The sequence below is a fragment of the Crocodylus siamensis genome, chromosome 3 (assembly GCF_052110815.1).
Source record: "Crocodylus siamensis isolate JL-2025a chromosome 3, ASM5211081v1, whole genome shotgun sequence".
In the NCBI taxonomy this organism is placed as follows: domain Eukaryota; kingdom Metazoa; phylum Chordata; order Crocodylia; family Crocodylidae; genus Crocodylus; species Crocodylus siamensis.
The window spans coordinates 59,402,266-59,414,280 of record NC_143397.1 but is presented as its reverse complement, the minus strand read 5'-3'; the positions used below and the strand labels follow the sequence as shown (position 1 = coordinate 59,414,280).

Here is a 12,015-nt window from a genome sequence, read left to right as displayed (position 1 = left end):
GGGCAGGCGCAGGGGCAGGCACTAGCGGGTGTCTGAGGGGCCGGGGGTGGGGATTTTATCTCTTCCACGAGGCGGCGGAGAGGTTGCCACCGCCCAGTCCCACCCTGCGGAGCCTGCCATAGGCGTAGTACAGCCGCGCCCCCGCCCCCGGCGCCTTCAGCTGCAGAGACCGCGGCCTCGGCCGGATCCCCGGGCCCGCGCCTCGGCTAAGAAGTGGGAGTGCGGGAGCCCGCGGGTGAGGAGTCGCGTCCGGCCCAGCCCTGCCCTGCTCTGCCGCGGGCTGCCGGAGTGGGGGGGAGCGCTGCTCCAGTGCGCAGCCCGGAGGCGGGTGCCCCTTCCCCGACTAACTAAATAACACACTATACATGCACACACACAGTGTACACACACACTATACACACACGTACATTACACATATGCACACTATGCATACACATACTATACACACATATATACACATAATATACTTACACACACACACACACACACACACACATATACACACACACACCAGAAATGAAAACCCTGAGGCCACCAGCTCATTTCCTTATCCATGACTTTGGTGACCCTGCAGGTTTGCCCTGGAGCAGTGGTTTTCAGCCTGTGGTCTACAGACCCCTAGGGATCCACAGACTATGTCTAGGGGGTTTCCCAAAAATGACTATGATCAATCAAAAGCATGTGCATACCCATGCTTACAATTCAAAGGGGTCTGCACCTCCATTCAATTTTTTTAGGAGTCCGCAAATGAAAAAAATGCTGAAAACTACTGCCCCAGAGTCTAAATGCTTTTTTGAACAGCAGGAAGCCAGGGTTAAAGTTATGGCTGAACACAGAACTAAATTGTATCTAGCTCATACCTAGGGGGAAAAAATTACTAGGATCTGGATAAAAGTGCCTCCCCACAGGCAGTACCACAATCCTTCAGTGGGCCTCATGCAGAGCAAAGTCCACTTTTCCTTCCTCAGGCAGAGGGGGTAGCTGGGTTGAAAGACCAGGTTCAGTGTGGGCATTCACTATGAGTGGCACTTTCATGGCATGAACAATTCAGCTGGCAAATGTGCTGTGTCTTTTATATTAACATTTTTTTTCCTTTCCTTAAGTACTGTAAAAAACCCACGGCTTTTGGCTGATACTGAAAAAGCGAAATAGATTCCACTACATTGTTCTTATTTACAATAATACATGACTGTTTAGATGACAGTGGACAAAATAGAAAGATTTAAACCACCCCCTCAAATTAATCAAAGTGCCATGCACCTAATAGAGAGAGGCTGCAAGTTTTGAACATGCCTGATCCCTTGGAAGTATGAATCTACCTTGCTAAACAGACATCACTTGCAGGAGTTCGGATGTAATTCAGGGAAATTTCATTTAGTTTTTTCTGTAATTCTCTTTCCCAGTCCCAGAATGCCAATTCAGATCTGATTTCCGAGAAACCACCAGTGGAAGCCCCTGATGCAATGATTACAAAACACACATTACTGTGGGCCAAGTGACAAACAGATGACGAACTGACACAGAACAACAGACCAAATTGGGAACATCAGGATGCCAGTGCTGGAAAGGCTTGTTCTTGGAACTCAGAGGCACAGGCAGCACACCAGCATGGCTCTTTCCTATAAACATGTCTGCAGTGGCCTTTTCAGGTAGGCTTTAAAAATTTGTCCTAATAGATAGGTTCATTTTTTTACCTCATAGGACAGTGCATATTCTCAGTGTGATGTCTAGAATGACTGGGTTTTCTGTGGGGAAAAAGCAGGACTAAGGTTCCAGATTTGCCTCCTGTTTTTACCTGTATCACATGAATTTTGGCTGGTTATTATTCATGTGTTGTCATTATTTGACACTGCTTTTTAGTGCCTGGTGCAAGATTTCTTGGGCTTTCAGAGATGCACAGCACCTGCAGTTCTCATGGGTGAATTACCTTTACAGAAAGATGTGCCTAAATAACCAGAGCAGTATCAGAGATTTCATGTTTGGCACTAAATCACTAGTTCTCAAATGATGGTACACTGATTCCAATAATGTTTATTTAAAATGCAGTATCATAATAAAAAAATTCTAACTATGCTGATTAAAATCTCCAGGAAGTATTAGATAGACTACATCTTAAAACCTGAGAAACATTAAGCTGGATAGTACATACTTTTAACCAACATGATGAGTCTGAACGGTGAGATGCTGCAGGTCAAATACATTAGTATTTTATACAAAAATCGTGATTTACCTAGTCCTTTACTAAATTGCATATGCTGAATATGGCATAGAGCATGCAATTTATTGAGATACTTAAATCCATCAATATGCCAGGTTTACAAACAAATCAACAATGCCCTAAAGAAATATCAAATTCCTACTTTGCAGGAATATATTAAGATTTCTTGACTACCATATTATCTCTCCCTTTAATTCCTTTACAGATTTTCATCTAAAGATCTAATCAGGCTTTACTATTAAGTAAGCCTCCCAACCTCCTTGCAAGAGACTTTCATTATTATGATTACATGGATGTGTAAATCAAAAGAGACACAACAGTTCTGTGACATGGTTTACACAAAGCCCATAGCAGAATCTGGAAGAAAAGCCAGGGGTTTCCTAATGCTGTGCATGTAAACAAGCAGTGGGCAAGCTGCCTGAGTAAACAAGACAGATTAATTTGTGTAACTGTTACACATTAATGGTTTTGCACGTTTTGCTTAGGCACTAAACCTAGGCTGTTACAAATACATCATTGTATTGCTCTGAACTGGTAAATGAAGAGTAAAACTTCCACTGATTTTAATATGAGTGGGATTGGGACCCCATTTTGAAATTTCTAGATGTAGTTTACAAGATTCTGTTTCTGATCTACAATTGTTTATGCAAATAGTTTGGAATGAAAAAAACATAGGTTGGCCCAATCTCTTTGCCTGCTGAAGTCAACTGGAGTTTTCCCATTGATCTATTGCTATTTTATTAGTACAGCATCTCAACATATGTGAGTGTCTTACAAGATAACAATAAATAGATATATTCTCTACCCTGAGATATTTAAAATAGGGCCTGGGACAAGATGCAGCATATGAGAAGGGAAAAAAACAGTGGTGGAGAGGGAAAGGGGGAAGGGCTAACATGTATGTCTTGAGATGCAGGCAGAGTGTTTTTGCAAGCTAGAGAGGCATGGAAATAGGGGCTAGACGTAGAAAGGAGTTACTTGGAATGGAGGTGTAAGGTATAAGAAAGGTCTAGGATTTAAGAAGATAAGATACCATGGGGCAGATATAAAATCACCTACTGGCGGTATGACAAGAGAATAGGCAAGCAAAGGTAGAAGAGTCTGCAGTCTGTAGGATATTGGGGGCAGTACTGAAAGGGACAGACCACTAGTGTTGAGATCAAGAAGGTGTGGGAGAGTATTTGGTGGAGAGAGTGTGGGGAAAGAGGGAGGCTTTGAAGATCTGTCCCTATGTTGCTGATGCTTGCAGGCAGCAATGGAGATCACTGGCAGGTCATGCTGGGACACAGGTATGTGAAAGAACAGAATTAATCCCTTAGCACTGAAATTAGCAATGAAACAATGTTGCAGGTGACATTAACAGCTCAGTCAAATCAACTGACTAGGAGTGAATACAATAGAACAAGAAAAAATATTCCACAAAGTTCAGCAGTCATTTTAATTTAATTTGAAATTAAAATATTAGATTCATATACAATTTCTGTAAACCCTCCCAAAAAAGTAAAAAGAAGAAATAAATTAACCTTCTTGCTCTTCTAATTGCTTTTTCCACACACAAAAATATCCTCAAATGATACTCTAACAAAAATGCTGCTGCTTTATAGCTTAATTCCCATCCAACAATGACTCCACCAAGTGATGTACAATGAATTAGTTCTTACATCAGGTTTTCTAAACTTCCACTTTCCCAGAAACTCATGTTTAAGAACTGATATGTCATGATAAGGATGGGAAACAGAGGATTCAGAAATAAATTGACTTTTATGTAATACCAGTCCAAAACTTCTTACCTTTAATAGCACATTTGTTCTAGAAGTAAGGCAGACACCTGTCTTCTGACAACATCCGTATCTATTTTAATGCAAGTAGTCAGTTCTTGGAGGAGAAACTAATGAGATAGATATGCATTTCTCTGATGTTATGCTGTTTATTTATAAAGAATGCACAAAGTCCTGTTTCCCTAGACACAGTAAGAATGAAAGAACAGGAAAAAGATTATTTTTTCTCAGTATGTAAAGCTTCTTTCACACCAAGCTCCTTGCCCAAAAGCGCTTTCTCTCTCTTAGCCTCCCTCATCCTTCAACGCACACACCTTTTTAAGGGTTACACTATCAGTTTTCTGGAGTGGTCAGAACTGTTTTGCTCCGTCTTGCAGCACACAGACTCATAGAAAATGAGGGTTGGAAAGGACCTCCAGAGGTTGTCTAGTCCAACCCCCTGCTCAGAGTGGGACCATCCCCAACTACATCATGCCAGCCAAAGCTCTGTCTAGCTAGGTCTTGAAAAACTCAAAGGATGGAGCTTCCACCACCTCTCCAGGTAATCTTAGAAGCCAATCTAGTTTCCCAGTGAAGAGCTAGCTGGCTTCAGAAGCACGGGAACATTCTAGTCAACATGTGGAAAAGGTCAAGCTTCTTTATTTCAGCTGCAGCCTGAAGGAGATCCAGCAGTACCTGACATCCACCAGTTAGGGACTCAGTGTCATGACAGAAAACTCATCAAATCCAAATGTAATTCAATGAAAGACCACAACAGTCTGTAAATACATTAGTGACATACCTCTTTTACAAAGAATCTGATGAAGTACTTGCTGCTGCCATTAATATCAAGTCAGTTGTCCTCACTCATCTGCCTGCTGCTGGAATAATCATAGGGAAAGGAGACTTCACTTTCTCTGAGGAGTTGAGGCAAGTAGCTCCCGGTATGGAGACTCTGGAGCAGTCTGCAGTAGACACTGTCTTTACTGATGGATGTCCTCTGAGTTTTCTGAGGGCTTTGGCAGACCTCAGGTGGCCCCATCAGTGTATAATACCCAGTTCCAGACTGATAAGTGCTACCTGCTATTTTCATTATTACTTTTGGGAAAGGAAAGGGGAAGGGGAGAGGAAGAGGGAGGGAGGTGTGCATGGCCAAGGATGGTGAAGTCAGGAAGTACGGGTACAACCTGCTTTTGTTTAGGGCAGAAACTGCACCAGAAGCCTGCATAGTGGCTTGTTGTACAGACCTAACCCCATGTCTAACCGAAAAAAAAATATGGCCACAATCTAAACTGTCTGATTTCTGTGATTTTTAATAGGCCAATGTTTTGGTGCTGTAGCAGAACTGTGTACAGAATGCTTATAATTCTTTTCTAAGAAGTTTTTACACTTCAAACATCCAGGGGCATCTCTAGGCCAGTTTTAGGGATATTTTAGCTGCCACAAAATAACAATTAGCTCCTGAAGCATTTAGATCATAGCTTGTTAATGTGTACAGTCAATAGTCTATTCTTGCCTGTGGGGGGAGCAGGGAGTAGATTGTTTTTTAGCAGAAAAACCTCACACCATGTACAATTGCTTCAGAGACCATTTGATTCTTCTTTCATCATGAGTTCTTGAAATTTTGTTGCACTATGAGAAGGGGCTGTGTAAGGGCAAGGAGAAAGTACCGTTACCTTAAGTAGCGTATCAGTGTTAATCCTCATCTGATCCACTTCTGGGAACTGATGACTGCAAATTTTTCATGCAGCAGGAATTCCAGATGATGGGTTAAGCTAGTCAGCAGAGCCAACCAGGCTGGACCCCTTCAGGAACTAACAAGGCCCCTCCATTTATACATGTGTTGTGTGGGCACAAGGCTTTTCAAAAGCTGCTGCATGTACTTTGATGGTGCAGTTTCACTGACTATGCCACAACTTTTTTTCATCTGAGGGCCTCCAAAATGTTTATATCCTTGATGAAATGACCAATCTCATAACTAGACAGGAAACTCTGAGTGGTTAAACAGGATCCTTAGACAAGTCTCCCCTCCTTGCTGTTGATATTCATACTGCTGTCCGTTGGAACACAGAAACTTCATAAAGCAATTTTTAATACACAAGCCAAAAAAAATGAACTTATGATTCCATGTTTTGGTGTTTACTTGACAACATTCCATCTACAGCCCTTTGTATAGCCAATCTTAGAAACAAGGAGGGATGGGGTAGCAAATATGATAAAAGGTTTCAAAATGTAGCTTTGTGCTAGAATTACATTTCTAGCATTTGAAAGAAAGGAATGAATCAAATTTTTCAGCCTTCTACTGCAATCACTTCTGTGTTTGAGGCAGCTCAGAAGACACTGTGTTCCCTGAACTAAAATGTGCTGGCAGGTGGGCAGTTACTTGCTGTATGTGCTGGCTATGTCAGCTTACATGGCATTCCTAATTCCCTTGCCTTCTGCTGAGCAGAATCAGTACTTGCATCCGGATGTTTTTGGAGACAGCATCATGTTCCCATAAGCCTTCCAAATGTGTGTTCAGCCTCAATTTTACAATAGTTTGGAATGTAATTTAATGTTCTGTCTGGCCAGTGTTGTCTGGACATGATTTCATAAGCTGTAGCCAGAGAAGGTAAGTGCATATCTATACCACATTGTTGATCGTGACACTGGGAGAATTGGATCTCAGTAGCTTGTTCAAGTACATGCCTGATCTCCTTTGAATCCTGGTATCAGGCACCTTGCATGTGTCACCAATATTTACATGCAAGAACTCTCTCCTGTGGTCCACCAAACCATGTATGACCAGAGGATAAGAGTCTTTGCAATTAACATATTCATTGGCTTCTTTGGGAGTGCAGACTATGGGTACATGTATGCCATCTATAGCCTGATGCATGATAGGAAAGTCTTTCTTTGCAAACCAGCTATTATTTATGACTGAAACCCATGGTCAAACCAGTTTCAGTATGGCATCTCATTCTTTTGCTTCTACCACCCCTAAGTTGCCTTAGCTATGTCAAAGACCTGTACAAGTCTGGACTAGCCAATTTCTTCATTCCAATAGCAACCTACATTTGTTTGGTATGGGCTTTACTGGCACTATATTGTGATATCGGGGGGATGGGTCAAGCTTTTTGCCCAAGTCCAGGAAGGTGTGCTGAATTATCTGGCAGTTCTGGAGCTACACAAGTCATACCATGATCCCACCACTCTACTAGCTTTCCTGTCCCAGAAATACAGCTCTACAGCTGAGACCCAGGTTGGCAAAAACTGCAATGAAAATTCTCATGCCAGGTGCTGGTTGCATACATGCCCTTTATTAATACATTTTCTTAATGAAAAGCTATCATATGTAATAGATTCTGTCTGCCAGCAGCTCGCTCTCCCCTTTCCACCACTGGAGAGGCAGGTAAAGATAGTAAACCTGTGCAAAGCGGCTAGTAGTTGCTTTGGATTCAGCCAGTTCAGGGAACAGTGATTTGATTCAGTGATTTGACTCAGTGTCCCAAATCAATTCGGCCAAATCTAATTCAGAAATTTGGTTGTTGCCGAATCGGCCAAATCTCCAAATCCAACAGGCCCCACCCCTGCCCACTCTCCCAGTCCCAGCAATGGCTGCCCTGCCGGGGCTCAGGGTCCTAACACACACAAAAAAAGAGCCCCACACTCACAGGATCCTGCCCAGAAAGGCGGTGGGGAGGGGTGATCCCTGCTGCCCCACACTGTCCCATGTTGCATGGAGGGGCTCTGCCATGACCCGCCAGAGGCCCTGATGGCCACTGCAGCAACCTGTGAGTATGAGACTTTTTTTGTTGTTGAAGTACCGGGATGCTGGGGTTGAGCCATGTGGGGCAGCCATTGACAGGGCTGGGAGAGCGGGTGGTGGTCATGGGGTGTTTAGGGGGGCTGGGGGAGCAGGCCAAAGATGGGGCCTGGCACGGGTCCCACCATGGTCCCCTCCCCTCTCCTCCAGTCCCCATTCTCCCACCCCCTACTTAATGGCATGGACCCCAGGTCCAGATCCCTATGGCAGCAGGCGGGGACTGCTCGAATCTCTGAATCTTGTCCAAATCTCCTCTGAATTGATTCAGAGGCTTTGAATCAATTCAGACCTTTTTATTGGTCTCCCAATTCAATTCAGATTAGGAGATTCAGCCACTGAATCAGGCCAAATCTCCTCCGAATCAAACCAGCAACCAAAGCAAACCAACAACTGAAGAACAGCCCTACAGGATAGGTCTCTGACACAGGTGTATACAACACAGGGGTTTACTTCACCCTAAATTGAAGCCGTGTTTTAAAAAAAACACGGCTTCAATTTAGGGAGAAATAAACCCCCGTATCGTGTACAAATGCCGTAGGTTACTATGGTACTCCACAGCAGGGACCTCTGACTTTTAAGGTCTCCATTGGCTGCCCTCATCTGCTAGAAAAGTCATGAGCAATAGATGGAGTCTCTGAGAGTAGAGACAAGAAGTTGTCCAATGTATTTTTTAAAGTCATATAGAAAAAAAGTTGACTTCCTTTTCCAATTCCTTCTGGAATTCCCTTTACATGGGAAATGTTGACATTTTTGTCTTTTATGCCAAATCAGAACAGAGCCAATTTGTAACTTTGGGATTTTTTATGGAAACGGAATTCCAAATTTTAACCAGCCTTATTTATCGTAATTAATTCCATTTAGGTTACTGAGATTGTCCAAAAAAAGTGACGAAACATCTGTGTTATATAAGATAACCTACAAAAGGATGCAACCATCATCTCTACTTTCTGTGGCTCAGCCAGCCTCTCTCCAGGTCACAATATTGATAACAGACTTTCTGGTAGTTCTGTTAGCCTGTCATTTTCTGAGTCCATCATTCTGTCCATTCTACCTTACAGACGTGTAACAATGCAGCCAGGTGCCAATGAAGGGCAGCTGCAACACACAGGGGCAGCCATGACTTCCAGCAGCTGTCATACAACCAGCACAACTGCTCAGCTCCAGCAGCAGTGGCTTTTATTATCCCCCTCCTTTCACTCAGCGCCTGGGGTGGCTGCTCCAGTCACCCCTCCCTAGCTATGCTACTGCTACATTGATTAATACTTTAGCTAGTTTGTTATGATGAGATAAATATGTCTGAAGTGCCAGCCAAATGGCTAGTTTATCATGTTGTGGTGATCCACATAGTAGGGAAGCTGTGATAGATTTTCAGGACAGCACCCTTCAAGTTTTGACACGTTGCTGGCATCCAAAGACAGCAACATATCAGTGTTAACCATCATATTTAAAAAACCATTAGATCTAGGGATTCCATTGAACTGTCTGTAGCCTTACAACGAAACAGAAACTGCCATCATTTTAGAAGATCAGCACAGGAGGTCTTGCCCATTTATTTGGGGCAAATTTTAGACTTATTCCCAGGTCTAAAATTTTCTTCAACTACTCTGTAATAGGAGCCCCTATCCGATTACTCAGAAAAGGGATGCAACATATTTAAGACATCCTATTTTGCATGGGGAAGTAACAGGGAGACCAAAGACACATGAATGCAGTTCCAGAACAGAAAGGAGTCACTCTGGCCTGGATTTTGCAAGGAGCTCTGCAGAGATCCAGAAAAGACTAAATAGTTTATGCTTCCGGACTGGGTATTTGTTGCTGTTTTGAGTTTGTTTACTGCAAGAGGTGGTGGAAACTCCATGGCTGGAGGTTTTCAAAACCTGGCTAGACAAAGCTTTGGCTGGGATTATGTTGTTGGGGATGGTCCTGCTTTGAGCAGGGGGTTGGACTAGATGACCTCCTGAGGTCCTTTCCAACCCTAACATTTTATGATTCTATTATTCTAAGGCAGGGGTAGGCAATGTTTTTTGGCCTGAGTGCTGAAGAAAACCACAATGTCTACCTTGTAAAGTGCCGGAGTGCCGGCACACCACAAAAAACCCCAAACAAAAACAAAACAAAACAAAACCCCCACAACAACTGAGGCAGAGGGGGTACATGGCAGGATACCCTGCATATTTAATACAATTGATAAATCATTAATGTTGCTTTTTTCTCCTTTTTTTACAGGAAATACCAGGCTTTCTAAAAATTCAAAACCTGATGACAATAAATAAAACTTCATGAACTGCCTTGTATTTGTGAATTTTTCTTCTTGTTAATAAGCATGTTTTAATGAGGGGGGAGAGGGAGAGAGGAGCAGGGAGCAGCAGGCAGCGGGGGAGTCACGCGGGCAGGCTAGCTTGGCCAGGCCCTTGGGAAGGCTGCAGCCGGAGGAGAGCTGGTGTCAGGCGGGGAGCGGGGGCTGCCCCAGGGCTCTGCTATTCGGGCCACAGCGGGGGGCCCAGCAGCACCGGAGGTGGGGTCCAGCCAGCCCACGCAGCTCCGCGGGGATGGGGCACAGACACCCGACCCATGAAGGGACGCTGTGTGGCTGGGGCAGGTCGCCGGGCTCAGGGGGGCTCCTGCTTGGTCTCTGTGCGTGTCGGGCACATTGCGAGTGGGAGCTGCAGCTGCAGGCTGGTCCCCGGTGCTCAGGGCCGAGCCAGCAGCGCAGCGGCTCTGTGCAGTGCCTGCCCCAGCCCTGGTCCCTTGAGGGGAGCTACAGGTAGGCAAGGCCGGTACCCGGGCAGGCTGAGGCAGCTGCGGTGGCTGCTCCCAGGCTCCAGGGGGCTCCCGCGGCCAGGCCCTTGCACCGGGGATGGCTCTGCCGTGCTCGATCTGTGCCGAGCGTGGAGGGAGGCCGATTCCGGAGAGGGAAGCCCCCTGAGCCTGGAGTACTGCCCCAGCCAGGCAGCATCCTCACGCACGCAGGGTGGCTGCGGCCCATCCCTGCGGAGCTGCGCGGGCTGGGCAACGCCCCACCACAGGTGCCACCGGGCACCGCCGCCTACCACAGCTCGAGACCGCCAGAGCCCTGGGGCTGCTCCCACTTCCCGCCCAGACCCCGCCTGCCTCAGGGCCTGACCGGGCTGGCTTGCCCACAGCGCCTCCCCCCACGCTGCCCAAACTTTGCCCCGACTGCCCGGCCCCAGCACTCGGCACCTCAGTGCTGTCCCGGGTGGGACAGGGTGTCAGCCTGCCTGGGCAGCTCCCTGGGGAGCCCGCCTACGGTGCTTCCCCTGCACAAGCACCCATGTCATGGGTGTGTTAGAAATGGAGTATTGTTAGAAATGCACAGCTTGCATCTTGCACCTGATAAGAAAGAAACACTGCCAAGGATTTTTTTCCTTGGCCAGCCTTGCCACAGCTTCTCTTATACTAAATTGCAGACTCTCCTCCAGCTTCTCCCTAGCCGTTCTCATGCAGATTACAGAAGCTGGAATTCAACTGACTGTGTCCTTGAAAGGGGGGGGGGGGAGTTAAACTCTTGGTGACCTATAGTATTCTCTGAGCATGCTTGATTAGCTGATGCATATTTACCTCTCCACCCTGCATACTTAAGTAGTTAATTATAATATACATGCGATGGATGTAGTGATGTAACCACATACATGTTTGTATGAAACGGAAATGAGTTGTAAGAGTTCCTGTTTCTGCACACGTGCCCAGGAGGAAAAAGATAAATACAGCCTGCAAAAATTCCTTGGTAGGTTCGGAGTAATCTGAGTTTTTGACTCTGCTCTGACCCTATTTGCAAATACACCTTTTGTGCTGCTAAATGACTGTGTGTCTGAGATTCTTTGCGAGCCTCCAAGAAACAAACCGCAATCTTTTGCATCAGGTGTTTCCTGTCAGCAGCTAGAGGTGCAGGGCCCCAGAACCCAGACTCCCCCTACTCCCATCTCCTTAACAGCTGGCAGGCTTTGTGGCCACAGCAGAGCCTAGGAGGCCTGCAGTTTTCACCCCTCTATGCCTTAACACACACACAATGTCACCTATGTCATGAGTTTTGCTTTAAGGACTTTGAGGTGCAGTTTCCCAGAAACCCCTGCACCTATCACTTTGAAACTTGGCAAGCTTCATGCTCTCTATCACCCCTTCAAGTTTCATCTGAGGCAGCCAAAAAACAATAGAGTTATAGATATTTCACTAATTCCCCATTATACTTTATGGCCAAATCTCCAAGTTGGCTCCAA

At 45.4% G+C, this 12,015-nt stretch overlaps 1 long non-coding RNA gene across 1 annotated transcript; it reads left to right on the top strand.

The window, feature by feature from the left end:
- LOC149868310 (uncharacterized) lies at positions 1–10,069 on the top strand. Its single transcript, XR_016440971.1, has 3 exons — positions 1–235; positions 1,404–1,649; positions 10,007–10,069. It is a non-coding gene; the product is annotated as an uncharacterized LOC149868310 (long non-coding RNA).
- Positions 10,070–12,015: the final 1,946 nt, after the last annotated feature.